We start from the raw sequence: 14,671 nt of genomic DNA, 5'->3' as shown, positions 1-14,671 counted from the left end.
TCGGCTTCAGTGTCGGCGCTAGACTCTGCGGCGCCCTGGGCTGTCGGCTTCAGTGTCGGCGCTAGACTCTGCGGCGCCCTGGGCTGTCGGCTTCAGTGTCGGCGCTAGACTCTGGTCCGCCCTGAGCTGTCGGCTTCAGTGTCGGCGCTAGACTCTGGTCCGCCCTGAGCTGTCGGCTTCAGTGTCGGCGCTAGACTCTGCGGCGCCCTGGTCTGTCGGCTTCAGTGTCGGCGCTAGACTCTGCGGCGCCCTGGTCTGTCGGCTTCAGTGTCGGCGCTAGACTCTGCGGCGCCCTGGGCTGTCGGCTTCAGTGTCGGCGCTAGACTCTGGTCCGCCCTGGGCTGTCGGCTTCAGTGTCGGCGCTAGACTCTGCGGCGCCCTGGGCTATCGGTTTTAGTGTCGGCGTTAGACTCTGCGGCGCCCTGGGCTGTCGGCTTCAGTGTCGGCGCTAGACTCTGCGGAGCCCTGGGCTGTCGGCTTCAGTGTCGGCGCTAGACTCTGCGGAGCCCTGGGCTGTCGGCTTCAGTGTCGGCGCTAGACTCTGGTCCGCCCTGGTCTGTCGGCTTCAGTGTCGGCGCTAGACTCTGGTCCGCCCTGGGCTATCGGCTTCAGTGTCGGCGCTAGACTCTGCGGAGCCCTGGTCTGTCGGCTTCAGTGTCGGCGCTAGACTCTGCTGCGCCCTGGGCTGTCGGCTTCAGTGTCGGCGCTAGACTCTGGTCCGCCCTGGGCTGTCGGCTTCAGTGTCGGCGCTAGACTCTGCGGCGCCCTGGTCTGTCGGCTTCAGTGTCGGCGCTAGACTCTGCGGAGCCCTGGGCTGTCGGCTTCAGTGTCGGCGCTAGACTCTGCGGCGCCCTGGTCTGTCGGCTTCAGTGTCGGCGCTAGACTCTGCGGCGCCCTGGGCTGTCGGCTTCAGTGTCGGCGCTAGACTCTGCGGCGCCCTGGGCTGTCGGCTTCAGTGTCGGCGCTAGACTCTGGTCCGCCCTGGGCTTTCGGCTTCAGTGTCGGCGCTAGACTCTGCGGCGCCCTGGGCTGTCGGCTTCAGTGTCGGCGCTAGATTCTGCGGAGCCCTGGGCTGTCGGCTTCAGTGTCGGCGCTAGACTCTGCGGCGCCCTGGGCTGTCGGCTTCAGTGTCGGCGCTAGACTCTGCGGCGCCCTGGGCTGTCGGCTTCAGTGTCGGCGCTAGACTCTGCGGAGCCCTGGGCTGTCGTCTTCAGTGTCGGCGCTAGACTCTGTGGCGCCCTGGTCTGTCGGCTTCAGTGTCGGCGCTAGACTCTGCGGCGCCCTGGGCTGTCGGCTTCAGTGTCGGCGCTAGACTCTGGTCCGCCCTGGGCTGTCGGCTTCAGTGTCGGCGCTAGACTCTGGTCCGCCCTGGGCTGTTGGCTTCAGTGTCGGCGCTAGACTCTGCGGCGCCCTGGTCTGTCGGCTTCAGTGTCGGCGCTAGACTCTGCGGCGCCCTGGGCTGTCGGCTTCAGTGTCGGCGCTAGACTCTGCGGCGCCCTGGGCTGTCGGCTTCAGTGTCGGCGCTAGACTCTGCGGCGCCCTGGGCTGTCGGCTTCAGTGTCGGCGCTAGACTCTGCGGCGCCCTGGGCTGTCGGCTTCAGTGTCGGCGCTAGACTCTGGTCCGCCCTGGGCTGTCGGCTTCAGTGTCGGCGCTAGACTCTGCGGCGCCCTGGTCTGTCGGCTTCAGTGTCGGCGCTAGACTCTGCGGCGCCCTGGGCTGTCGGCTTCAGTGTCGGCGCTAGACTCTGCGGCGCCCTGGGCTGTCGGCTTCAGTGTCGGCGCTAGACTCTGGTCCGCCCTGGGCTGTCGGCTTCAGTGTCGGCGCTAGACTCTGCGGCGCCCTGGGCTGTCGGCTTCAGTGTCGGCGCTAGACTCTGCGGCGCCCTGGGCTGTCGGCTTCAGTGTCGGCGCTAGACTCTGGTCCGCCCTGGGCTGTCGGCTTCAGTGTCGGCGCTAGACTCTGCGACGCCCTGGTCTGTCGGCTTCAGTGTCGGCGCTAGACTCTGCGGCGCCCTGGTCTGTCGGCTTCAGTGTCGGCGCTAGACTCTGGTCCGCCCTGGGCTGTCGGCTTCAGTGTCGGCGCTAGACTCTGCGGCGCCCTGGGCTGTCGGCTTCAGTGTCGGCGCTAGACTCTGCGGCGCCCTGGTCTGTCGGCTTCAGTGTCGGCGCTAGACTCTGCGGCGCCCTGGGCTGTCGGCTTCAGTGTCGGCGCTAGACTCTGCGGCGCCCTGGGCTGTCGGCTTCAGTGTCGGCGCTAGACTCTGCGGCGCCCTGGGCTGTCGGCTTCAGTGTCGGCGCTAGACTCTGCGGCGCCCTGGGCTGTCGGCTTCAGTGTCGGCGCTAGACTCTGGTCCGCCCTGAGCTGTCGGCTTCAGTGTCGGCGCTAGACTCTGGTCCGCCCTGAGCTGTCGGCTTCAGTGTCGGCGCTAGACTCTGCGGCGCCCTGGTCTGTCGGCTTCAGTGTCGGCGCTAGACTCTGCGGCGCCCTGGTCTGTCGGCTTCAGTGTCGGCGCTAGACTCTGCGGCGCCCTGGGCTGTCGGCTTCAGTGTCGGCGCTAGACTCTGGTCCGCCCTGGGCTGTCGGCTTCAGTGTCGGCGCTAGACTCTGCGGCGCCCTGGGCTATCGGTTTTAGTGTCGGCGTTAGACTCTGCGGCGCCCTGGGCTGTCGGCTTCAGTGTCGGCGCTAGACTCTGCGGAGCCCTGGGCTGTCGGCTTCAGTGTCGGCGCTAGACTCTGGTCCGCCCTGGGCTGTCGGCTTCAGTGTCGGCGCTAGACTCTGGTCCGCCCTGGTCTGTCGGCTTCAGTGTCGGCGCTAGACTCTGCGGAGCCCTGGTCTGTCGGCTTCAGTGTCGGCGCTAGACTCTGCTGCGCCCTGGGCTGTCGGCTTCAGTGTCGGCGCTAGACTCTGGTCCGCCCTGGGCTGTCGGCTTCAGTGTCGGCGCTAGACTCTGCGGCGCCCTGGTCTGTCGGCTTCAGTGTCGGCGCTAGACTCTGCGGAGCCCTGGGCTGTCGGCTTCAGTGTCGGCGCTAGACTCTGCGGCGCCCTGGTCTGTCGGCTTCAGTGTCGGCGCTAGACTCTGCGGCGCCCTGGGCTGTCGGCTTCAGTGTCGGCGCTAGACTCTGCGGCGCCCTGGGCTGTCGGCTTCAGTGTCGGCGCTAGACTCTGGTCCGCCCTGGGCTTTCGGCTTCAGTGTCGGCGCTAGACTCTGTGGCGCCCTGGTCTGTCGGCTTCAGTGTCGGCGCTAGACTCTGCGGCGCCCTGGGCTGTCGGCTTCAGTGTCGGCGCTAGACTCTGGTCCGCCCTGGGCTGTCGGCTTCAGTGTCGGCGCTAGACTCTGGTCCGCCCTGGGCTGTCGGCTTCAGTGTCGGCGCTAGACTCTGGTCCGCCCTGGGCTGTTGGCTTCAGTGTCGGCGCTAGACTCTGCGGCGCCCTGGTCTGTCGGCTTCAGTGTCGGCGCTAGACTCTGCGGCGCCCTGGGCTGTCGGCTTCAGTGTCGGCGCTAGACTCTGCGGCGCCCTGGGCTGTCGGCTTCAGTGTCGGCGCTAGACTCTGCGGCGCCCTGGGCTGTCGGCTTCAGTGTCGGCGCTAGACTCTGGTCCGCCCTGGGCTGTCGGCTTCAGTGTCGGCGCTAGACTCTGCGGCGCCCTGGTCTGTCGGCTTCAGTGTCGGCGCTAGACTCTGCGGCGCCCTGGGCTGTCGGCTTCAGTGTCGGCGCTAGACTCTGCGGCGCCCTGGGCTGTCGGCTTCAGTGTCGGCGCTAGACTCTGCGGCGCCCTGGGCTGTCGGCTTCAGTGTCGGCGCTAGACTCTGCGGCGCCCTGGGCTGTCGGCTTCAGTGTCGGCGCTAGACTCTGCGGCGCCCTGGGCTGTCGGCTTCAGTGTCGGCGCTAGACTCTGGTCCGCCCTGGGCTGTCGGCTTCAGTGTCGGCGCTAGACTCTGCGGCGCCCTGGTCTGTCGGCTTCTGTGTCGGCGCTAGACTCTGCGGCGCCCTGGTCTGTCGGCTTCAGTGTCGGCGCTAGACTCTGCTGCGCCCTGGGCTGTCGGCTTCAGTGTCGGCGCTAGACTCTGGTCCGCCCTGGGCTGTCGGCTTCAGTGTCGGCGCTAGACTCTGCGGCGCCCTGGGCTGTCGGCTTCAGTGTCGGCGCTAGACTCTGCGGCGCCCTGGGCTGTCGGCTTCAGTGTCGGCGCTAGACTCTGCGGCGCCCTGGGCTGTCGGCTTCAGTGTCGGCGCTAGACTCTGCGGCGCCCTGGGCTGTCGGCTTCAGTGTCGGCGCTAGACTCTGCGGCGCCCTGGTCTGTCGGCTTCAGTGTCGGCGCTAGACTCTGCGGCGCCCTGGGCTGTCGGCTTCAGTGTCGGCGCTAGACTCTGCGGCGCCCTGGGCTGTCGGCTTCAGTGTCGGCGCTAGACTCTGGTCTGCCCTGGGCTGTCGGCTTCAGTGTCGGCGCTAGAATCTGGTCTGCCCTGGGCTGTCGGCTTCAGTGTCGGCGCTAGACTCTGCGGCGCCCTGGGCTGTCGGCTTCAGTGTCGGCGCTAGACTCTGGTCCGCCCTGGGCTGTCGGCTTCAGTGTCGGCGCTAGACTCTGCGGCGCCCTGGGCTGTCGGCTTCAGTGCCGGCGCTAGACTCTGCGGCGCCCTGGTCTGTCGGCTTCAGTGTCGGCGCTAGACTCTGCGGCGCCCTGGGCTGTCGGCTTCAGTGTCGGCGCTAGACTCTGCGGCGCCCTGGTCTGTCGGCTTCAGTGTCGGCGCTAGACTCTGCGGCGCCCTGGGCTGTCGGCTTCAGTGTCGGCGCTAGACTCTGCGGCGCCCTGGGCTGTCGGCTTCAGTGTCGGCGCTAGACTCTGGTCCGCCCTGGGCTGTCGGCTTCAGTGTCGGCGCTAGACTCTGGTCCGCCCTGGGCTGTCGGCTTCAGTGTCGGCGCTAGACTCTGGTCCGCCCTGGGCTGTCGGCTTCAGTGTCGGCGCTAGACTCTGCGGCGCCCTGGGCTGTCGGCTTCAGTGTCGGCGCTAGACTCTGCGGCGCCCTGGTCTGTCGGCTTCAGTGTCGGCGCTAGACTCTGCGGCGCCCTGGGCTGTCGGCTTCAGTGTCGGCGCTAGACTCTGCGGCGCCCTGGGCTGTCGGCTTCAGTGTCGGCGCTAGACTCTGCGGCGCCCTGGGATGTCGGCTTCAGTGTCGGCGCTAGACTCTGCGGCGCCCTGGGCTGTCGGCTTCAGTGTCGGCGCTAGACTCTGCGGCGCCCTGGGCTGTCGGCTTCAGTGTCGGCGCTAGACTCTGGTCCGCCCTGGGCTGTCGGCTTCAGTGTCGGCGCTAGACTCTGCGGCGCCCTGGTCTGTCGGCTTCAGTGTCGGCGCTAGACTCTGCGGCGCCCTGGGCTGTCGGCTTCAGTGTCGGCGCTAGACTCTGCGGCGCCCTGGGCTGTCGGCTTCAGTGTCGGCGCTAGACTCTGCTGAAAGGCCATATATTGTTCGTGGAAATGTTTCTACACCATCTGTGTGTTAAAACTTTGTACCGCTGTCTGTGTGTCTTGGTTGGCTATGTTTATTCCAGGCGCATGTCTACTGCCATCACACCAATGACAATCAGCCAGTGCGGAAGCAAACGCGTCGTGAATGGCCCGGTCAAATAAGGGATTGGCTTCTCTTGCGGGCGGCAGCTAATATCAAGGCAATACTCTGGCAGGTCTTGTGAGCGATCGGTTTTTTTCGTGAAAAATAGATGCACCAATGTGGAAATGATTCATATTGGCATTAATTACAGTGGCGGATCCAGGATTTTGGTTTGGGAGGGGCTTGACCCAGCTGAGGCTAGGCTTCATCAAGGCAAACACTAAAACAATAGTGGACCCAGATGCTTTTGGAGGGGGGTTGAGCCCCTTGGCCCCTTCTCTGGATCCGCTACTGATTCATTATTTCTAGTGGGAAAATAAAAATAAATTTCTCAATCATTGGCAAAGCTATGGCCAAACTAACGGCAGCTAAACAAAATGCGTTTCAAACGATAGGCCAGGATTAATTTGAACCGGCAGAGGGCGACTTTGTAATATCCGAACTGACACCACATGGTAAATACAGGAATATCGGCTGGACTGTAAGCTGCATGTCGGAGGCGCGAGGTCACGCGGGTAGCGAGGTGAGTCACCGCATCAGCTGCGCGGACTATATATAGAGACAGGTGCGCGCCATCTGGCAAGATGGCGGCCGTGTCACCTGCCCGCCGGGGCGTGCTGAGGGTAGCGACAGTAGCTGGCCGTCTGGGAGTGCTGAGGGTAGCGACAGTAGCTGGCCGTCTGGGAGGCCCAGCTCTCAGGGGTTGCCACGCCTGCGTGTACACATGGCGACCGGGTGAAGCCGTCCCCCTCCCTTCAGATTAATGTCTGCGCCATGTTGGTTAGACGCCTACAACACTGACGGTAGTGTGGTGTTTGTATCGTGGAAACAGTTTTAAATTACTTTTTTTTAATGGAAGTTCCTGTGTTTAACCACGGAGATTCTAATTCACACTCACTGACCGTCACCACGCGTTGTCAATAGAGACTGGAAAAATTCGCGAGTTCGATGACCTATATGATAGACTCCATAATCCCCTACACACTCAGTCGAATGCCACCTGCTCATTGGCTTTTGACTCGTGACATCTGTCAACTGGGACTCCTGCTATTCGATACTCTTTCGGTTGAAGGTTCGTCATTGGCTCAAAGTCCTTCAGATAAACTGTGAGTCAATCGCAGAAGCAATATAAAGATACAGTTGTTTGGATTATAGCATATCATGAAATGAACCCGCGAATTTTTCCGGTCTCTAGTTATCAAGCACCATCTCCGCAATGTGTTGGGTGGAACAATACGGCGAGGTAAGACGAAGTGACCTCAACTGCGTCACCACATACCGTCCCCTAACAACTGCCGACTCCGTGATTGTGACTCCCGCTGAGACCAGCTGACCTCTGGGTCCTCAGCATAGGCGTGCCTACAGGGGGGGCCAGTTGGGCCATGTAATCACTCAGATCGGCATTTTCTCTAATGCGTTCGTTAATATTCGTATATTCCTGGCACTGTGACACTCAAACTGTGTTTCAGTGTTGCAGCGTGCTAATTAACAATATTTTTAAACATTTTATCGTTCTGGAAATACAGCCGCCTTAGTTTATTTAAAACATGAGGTCCCTTAAAATGGCCTAGCAAAAAAAAATATATTTTAAGAGGTTTGTTGTCTGAATTGCTGTGTTTGCATTCACTAAAAAGAAGTTCATTTCAAGGTAGGTCTGGACCAAGCTATTGGAAATTCGAGGGGGGAAAATGTGTAAGTATCCTTTAAACATTGTCTATGGAAAATAAAAAACATATTTTCAAGATTGTTATAATTATACGGATATAAATATTAACTTGTAAACATATCTCGTTGATACTGCACAAAAATATAAACAAGTCAATGAGTGAATGTATTTAGGCTATTTAATATCTAAATTCAGCTTCTGATTTAAAAATTTAGCAGGGGCCCCCTAATGGAAATGTCTGGGCACACCTATGGTCCTCGGACAGGAAGCACAGCTCGTGAGTCAGACGACCTGAGCCATCAGCACCCCGGGGTGCAAGGGGCGCCATAGACTCGCGGTCATGTAGACTAGTTCCCGCCTGTTCTCAAGTTCCAGTCAACTGGTTAGCAGCTGCGTAGCAGAACTAACATTAGCTGTGTAAAGGCTGGTATGTCAGAAGGTTGTTTAGTAACCCTGAAGAGGACTTGATCTGAAGTGAGTGGCAGGACCCTGCTGCGCGCGGTGCTGTTTGTTTGTCCGATGTCATGTTTAAAATATAGCCATTCATGGGAAAAGTAAATTTAAATTTTTTTTATTACCTTGTAACTTCATGTGCACGTCAATACCGGTTACAATTCATGACTTCGTACAAGAAAAAAAAACTTTCAAAAATTTTATTGCCGCGTATGACCGTAAATGTGGTCTTAAGCATTTATAAATTTAACCCGAGGATACTTTATCAGGAAAGAATATAAAAAAATGTCCTAACATAAATTATCAAAACCCCCGTTGAATTTAAGTTCCATTCCAGGTTGTGCCTCCAAAGTAACTCCTGCAGGGCCGCCACAGGTTGAACATGCCAACATGCGTGATATCAACACATCTGGAACTGGCGTTACCATGACCAGAATATGCTTGGCTATCCAGATGGACTCCAACTACGACACATCCATCACCTCGCTTCTTGCCGCCGTGATGTAAACAATGTTTGTGAATGGTACTCCGGCAGACTTGCACACGCACTTTTGTTCAGTGCAGTACATATTTGATATACTAGTCACGAAACAGCAGATCATTAATCCTCGGAATATCGAATAAGTATACAAAATACTAATGTATTTTATAATTTCATCTATGTGCCTTCAGTGTGGGTAAGTTTAGAAAACAAAATTGTGATGAAGGCAAGAACCAACCATATAGCTTTAATATTCAAACAATCGATGAATCTCTAGTTTTAAAATCGAAATACTCATCACTAACAGCATTATCCAGCGATCATCTGATTGGATAACTTTTCCATTAAGAAGGAAATCTTCCGAGAAAAAAAAAATACCACGACCAGAAAAACACTGCCATGAAAACGACCAGAAGACTGCTAGAAAGTCTATGAAACTCTCCATGTCAGCGGAAATAGTAGAAGCATATGGGATATCCGAAGGAACCTTTCCTTCTCAGAATACTCGTTTGCGGAGGAAAATCTCTTATTTTTAATGTATCCTAATTAGCTACTGGCATGACGAGGCATAGAGTAAATGTTTCCAGCATTTTATTGCTGTGATCGTCAGGCTTCAGCGTTCAGCAGCGCCGCAGGTAGACGACGGGGTGTGGGGGGAGAGGGGGCATGGGAGAAGCTGCAGTTTACGTTAAAGTTTGGATGTGTGCTGTCGTTCGCCCTAGTATTAAAAACTAGACAAAATCTGCTTGAAACTTGTCTCAAATTTGAAAGTTTCCCCAATGTCGTTTGCAAAGCAACGCGACATGATGTTCGTTTACCGACACGGACAACCAGGGCTCTGAACAGGGGGATGTGCAGAGCGCACCAGTGAAAGGAAAGCGAACAGCAGGCACACGAGCGCTCGGTACACAGAACACGGTACCTGCGTGGCTGGACTGCAGCACATTGTTGCCGGCGAGACCACGGCGCGCGGCGCACTGCTGGGAACAGCCACTGCCGCCACGTGACGCGACAGTGGCGCCGCTGATAGCAGCGGGCGATAGCGGCAGCGAGCAGCCGCGCTGTCGGGCTGCGACCAGCCAGCTGCGCCGCCCCCTTCACAAATTTAAATAAAAAAGGAAAGAGAAAGCTGTAGTTAGATAAAAAGTTCTAACTATTCCTCACAAACTAGTGCCAAATATTTTTTTTTTTTTTAAATAAATTATATTTTTCCGTTCGTTATGGACTCTGTTACCCTGATTGAATTCATAAATAGCCCTTTTCCAGTAGGATTGTGAAAAATGCCCTCCCTCTCCTTTGTTGTTTTGAGCAGGATGCGTCTCTGGTGTACACTCCCAGACAGAGACTCGGTACTGTCCACGCAGGTATAACCGAGGACTCAGGATTAATGTTTGGGGTAGGCCTGGAATGTACCGCAGGGGCGTATGCACAGTTTTGGGACCTCGGACTCTACCGAAGGGGGTCTGGCCCTCATATCAGAGGGCGGTCCGAGTGGCATTTGGTATTTTTTCAAGTCATTTTCGCTTCGATAGTCAAATGTACTGCTTTGTTATTGAATTCTAGCGGCGGCTGAGGAAATTAGCTTTCTTATATTTATCACGCTTGGCATTATTTTAAAGAATTCTACGTTTAAATTCGTGTCCGAGTTTCGTATTTGTAATATGAGAACACATGAATCTGCTCGTTACCGAGATTAGATATACACACATCACTGGCGAGTACTGCAACACTCGCACACGATATTTTATATTCTCTCAGAGTCACAGCGTGCAATGGAGAGATTTATTACATGTAGAGTGTTCTCAGTTTATTACATTTTTATAAACAGTTTTTATAGAGAAATAAACATAACACTGACTGAGGACGGAAACTGAATAAACATGCGCACTGAAGGAATAGGTGATCCGAGGTAAGCCAGACGTATTTACAGTCCTACAAGGATTTTTTTTTCTCGTTAGAAATGGGTGGCTTATAGACACGACCTTGTGTCTAGGGAGAGTTCCAGAGACTGTTAATCAACAATCTGGGAACATTGTCCACATAACTAAGTTGCGCGATTTTGTCTGCCAGTGTGAACATAGCTTCAGCCATCTCACGTAAACGATGCCAACTGTATATATTTGCAAATGGTACTCTACCAGACGGACGCCTTTGTTAAACTTTTTGCCTGGTGTTTTGTAGAAATACGACGCAAGGAATATGTTATCACCAGGGCGTGTTCAGGTGTCCACGTCTGCATGATTACATGGTGAGTGCTTCTTTAGCTCATTGTTGCCCCTTATTGGTTGTTCGCCCAAGACATGGGCTTAAGTGTAGTGTTTGCATTGTGGAAACAGTTTTAAATGAATTTTTTTTTTATGAACGTGAATGTTTTCAAAGATGGAGATTCTAATTCATGCCATCATCTGACGTTATCAGGGCAACATTTCTGCAGTGTTTTGAGTGGAACAACATGGCGATGGAGAGGTCAACCACGTCACGGCATGTCGTCTCCTGACAAGCCCTGACTCTATGGTCGTCGCAGTGTTGATGAAATATCGACACTGAACTGTGTTCACCAGGGCCGTCGAGACACGCTGAAGGAGGACCCACTGTCGAGCTCCTCACCCTTTACTTAATGTACCAGTTTCCAGACCCAACGATTATAAAAAAAACTAATGTCTGTAACCATTACCATGTAACCTAGTAAGGTTTCCAATGAACTCTCTTAGCAATAAGCTTATAATTGTTATCGTATAGTGGTAAACACGTGCATTGAAGCAGATTGAAACCTGCGCTGAGCCCTCCATCACACTCGAGCAGAGCTACAGGAGTTACCATAACCTCAACTCGCCAGCCACGGCGGCCATGACAGCGGGTTGAGCCGAACAGAAGGCGGCTTGGAATCCAGACATTCTGTAGCATTTCTTAAAACTTAAAAGTACCTAGATAGCCGAAATTCCTTTTTGTAGTATTTATTGTCAAATTATTTTAAGTTAATAAAGTTTATTTGTAAAATCCTGGAAAATAAAAGTGCGAAAATGAGCCTTAAAATGTTTAAAATGGTTTGACTGAGTAATTTTCCAATAGTGCTGTGTCCTCTCCATGTGTTTATCCTCCTTGGCCATGACGTGCGACATTCTGGTCAGCACGCGGTCTGGTACCTGGATCCAGATTCGGCTGTTAATCTAGTTACGCTAATTATTTCCAAATAAGCTTAGGAGAAGGAATGGAAATACTACTCAGTACCAAATACACATCACAAGGGCTATATAGCATTGGTAAACATAAAAACAAATTAAACAAAAACAGTTTGTTAGTTTTCTTACCAGCAGATTTCAAGGTCTCGTGTGTTATTTTCGTGAAGTCCGTCTCTCTTCTGCGTCGAAGGATAATAATGTTCTCAACCAGCGGGCCTAAATCATAGACAATACGACAATATTTAAAAAAAGAAGAAAACCTTCGAACTCATTTAAATAAAACTGATTCTAACCAAGCAAGCGCCCCTTGTGAGTGTTATACAAACGTTTTGCACGCCGTTAAAAAAAAAAACTTAAATGTATTTGGTGGCTCGAGTTCTTGCTCGATGGTTTATGATTTTGGTTCCGATTTCATGTGGTTAGTTCTGGTCGTTTCGCTAGCAGCGTGACCAAGGGCGTCGCCAGCCGATGGCCTGGGGGGGGGGGGGGGGGCAGTTGTCGGAAAAGTATGTTTTTTTTTTTTGCATTTGGCTACATTTTTTGAATCTCTGGGGCTCGGGGGGGGGGGGGGTAAACTGCCACCCCCTCCCCCCCACCCCTTGCGTCGACCTTGAGCGTGACCGACTAGAGTCGTGAACACTGCGAACCGACCTAGTGGCTCCGAGCGGCATGACTCTATGACATTCTCAGATAAGAAGCTAAGGAACATTCAGAGAATGGAAAACATATGAAAGGAAAAAATAACATCGATCAACTTAAGCTTCACTGGGAAAATATATATTTTATAAGAACTTGGAACTTATTCTGAACAGAAATCCTCGGACATTTTGGGTTTTGACTTGAAATAGGAGAATATGAGCGTATTCAAGTGGAATTTTGTTAGAGTATATTTACAGTGAGTCAGAAATTATTTTATTTTTTTGGTGTGTGATAAAGTTCAAGATCAGTGTAACCAATTATCTTGCCTATTCTTACACCCACCAATTAGCATGTGATAAAATTGTAACTTTTAAATTGTAGTTATAGAACGTTACTTGATTAATTTCCTGAATCTGATAGTAGTGACAACTAACTGCTTTCATAATAGCCTTCCGCGTAAGTAAAATACTTTCATTCTTAGTATCATTAACACAACCATTCTACACGCGCTCATTGTAACGCGTAAAAAATGATTATGTATGTGAAATGAGAACGCAATCAGGGCAAAGCGAAACTGTTTCTTATAAATCGCAGAAATGAAATTACCGTGTATTTATTATCTGTAGCTATAGACAATTTAAAAACGCGCATAAAAACTTAATCGAAAACGCAGTAAATTATAAATTAGTTAATTACTAAGTTAAGTCAATTGCTCGTCAACTCCATAATGCTGTGGCTAGGGAGCATCTCCTAGTAGTTAATGATAACCGACGCAAGGGCAGTAGCAATAGTCCGTGGCGCACAGTTGGTGCACGTGTGGTTCCTGGCCTGCCCGCTTCCTGTCCGCAGCCACTTCCGGTCTGCGCGTCCTCTCGGCGTCTCTTAACGATCTCTGCTGTAATCGTCCATATTCACTATAGTTCATTTATTCTTTTTAATACATGAACTGTTTGCAACAATACTCCGAATGCCAACATTTTTTTTTATTCCCCCTGTACTTTTGCGCTTTTTTGGAGTAATAGCAACTTATACCATAGAATAAACTGTTTTTATTATTTCCCGCTCTCCGCTACGTATCACTTTACCGCGCCTCTGCGAGTTGCCACCTTCGCCTTCCATTTTCGGGTACACACTGAAGGGCGATATTTTCCTAACAGCCACTACACGGCTCTCGGCTACGTGTCGCCTGCTTACCCCCTCTTCTTTCTCCGGTCCCGCTGTCCCCGCACCACCGCGCTGAGAGACGCCAAGTTATCTGCCGGGCACAGTATGCAGCATGCTTAAAAATGATTAAGTTTTGGGTCATAGCAATTCACCGAGTCCAGAAGCTTGAAGCCTGCTCCAGACAGTGTTGCCATGTCGATAACGTTCCTCGCGCCTAATGCGTGGCCGTGGGCCACTTACTTTCGCGGTACCTTAATATTTCAGAGAGGAGGAAAACCTGGGAGGCCTACGGGTGTGGAATAGCCCCATAAGGAAAAGTGCGGTTAGGAGGGCTTCCCCGGAAATTCTGAATTAAAACCTGGAACTTAAATTTTGACGAGTATTTTACCTATTTATCTTAAGAAATGTTGATATTCTTCCCTCGTGAATTATTAATGGGCAAGTTATATAAATGCTAACGATCAAAATCGGTAGGATCGCGTTCATGAAAACTGAGTTGAAATCTACTACATTCCCCCCCCCCCCCCCTTTTTTCACCTTACAACCAATGATTGTTCGCATAAAGCGAGACAAACAAGGAAGACCAGAACCGGAAGCGTGCGTCGCGTGATCCAGTACAACTATTATGTCATTCTTTCTCTATAATTGAATTTTAAAATAAAATTTCAGGGAACAGCAAACGTTTGGAACTCCAACCTGTACACGTTCAAATTTAAGTAATGATTTTGCTTGAAGAAACTGAATATTTCATATTTTTGTTTTTATTTAAGTAAATTATTTGATGATTTCTTTTAAAAAAAAGTCATAAATACACAAACTTATATGTTACATGCAAGTCAAATTTGTATGAAAGACATGCTTACAGTAACACGTCTGCTAACTGTAATTAAACATAGACTACATGTGAACCGCTCTTGTACGAGGCATTTTGGGCCGGATGTGGGAGCAAACATTATTGTAGCTCACTGAGTATTACAATAATCCTTACAATGGTCTGCAAGTTGCTAAATTGCTATATTTTTTCTTGTTCAGTGTTCGGTTGTCCTGGAAGTTATGGGTTCCGAACCCACCGACCGCCCCAACGGCTTCGCGCAGGAGGGAGGAGGGGATAAGGAGATCTCGGGGAGTGCAGTGTTGTTTTGGGTGAAGCGAGGTGGTTGCTACAACACCCAGGAGCTACAGAACCACAAGGGCAGTAATGCATGTTGACAATCATAAACTCCTTGTTAACCTGAGTTTTTTTAATACAAATATTTTATTTTAATTTTCAAATCCCCTCTCGAAATAAATTCTTTTATCAAGGATTGGCTCTCTTGGAATAGGTAGTCTTATTCTTCAATGCTGGAGTGTAGGTTCATGCACCTGACATCAAGGTTTTTTTGTGCTAATTTCAAATTTTGAATGAATAAATATTTATAAAATGGGAATCACCCCCAACTTGAGGTGCAAAAAAAAAAAAGGAGAAAAAAAATATGGTAGGGTG

The 14,671-nt window shown here is 52.1% G+C and overlaps 1 protein-coding gene across 1 annotated transcript in view; it reads right to left on the bottom strand.

The window, feature by feature from the left end:
- The window catches only part of LOC134535110 (uncharacterized), a 94,193-nt gene extending 82,627 nt beyond the window's left edge, over positions 1 to 11,566 (bottom strand). Inside the window, exons 1-2 of the mRNA XM_063374027.1 lie at positions 11,515 to 11,566; positions 9,129 to 9,301 (exon numbers count right to left, since the gene is read on the bottom strand). The gene's annotated coding sequence lies outside the window, so the exon portion shown is untranslated. The remainder of the gene's footprint in view (positions 1 to 9,128; positions 9,302 to 11,514) is intronic.
- Positions 11,567 to 14,671: the final 3,105 nt, after the last annotated feature.

This window comes from Bacillus rossius, chromosome 8 (genome assembly GCF_032445375.1).
Source record: "Bacillus rossius redtenbacheri isolate Brsri chromosome 8, Brsri_v3, whole genome shotgun sequence".
In the NCBI taxonomy this organism is placed as follows: domain Eukaryota; kingdom Metazoa; phylum Arthropoda; class Insecta; order Phasmatodea; family Bacillidae; genus Bacillus; species Bacillus rossius.
The sequence above is the reverse complement of the archived record's forward strand: the minus strand, read 5'-3'. Positions and strand labels throughout refer to the sequence as shown.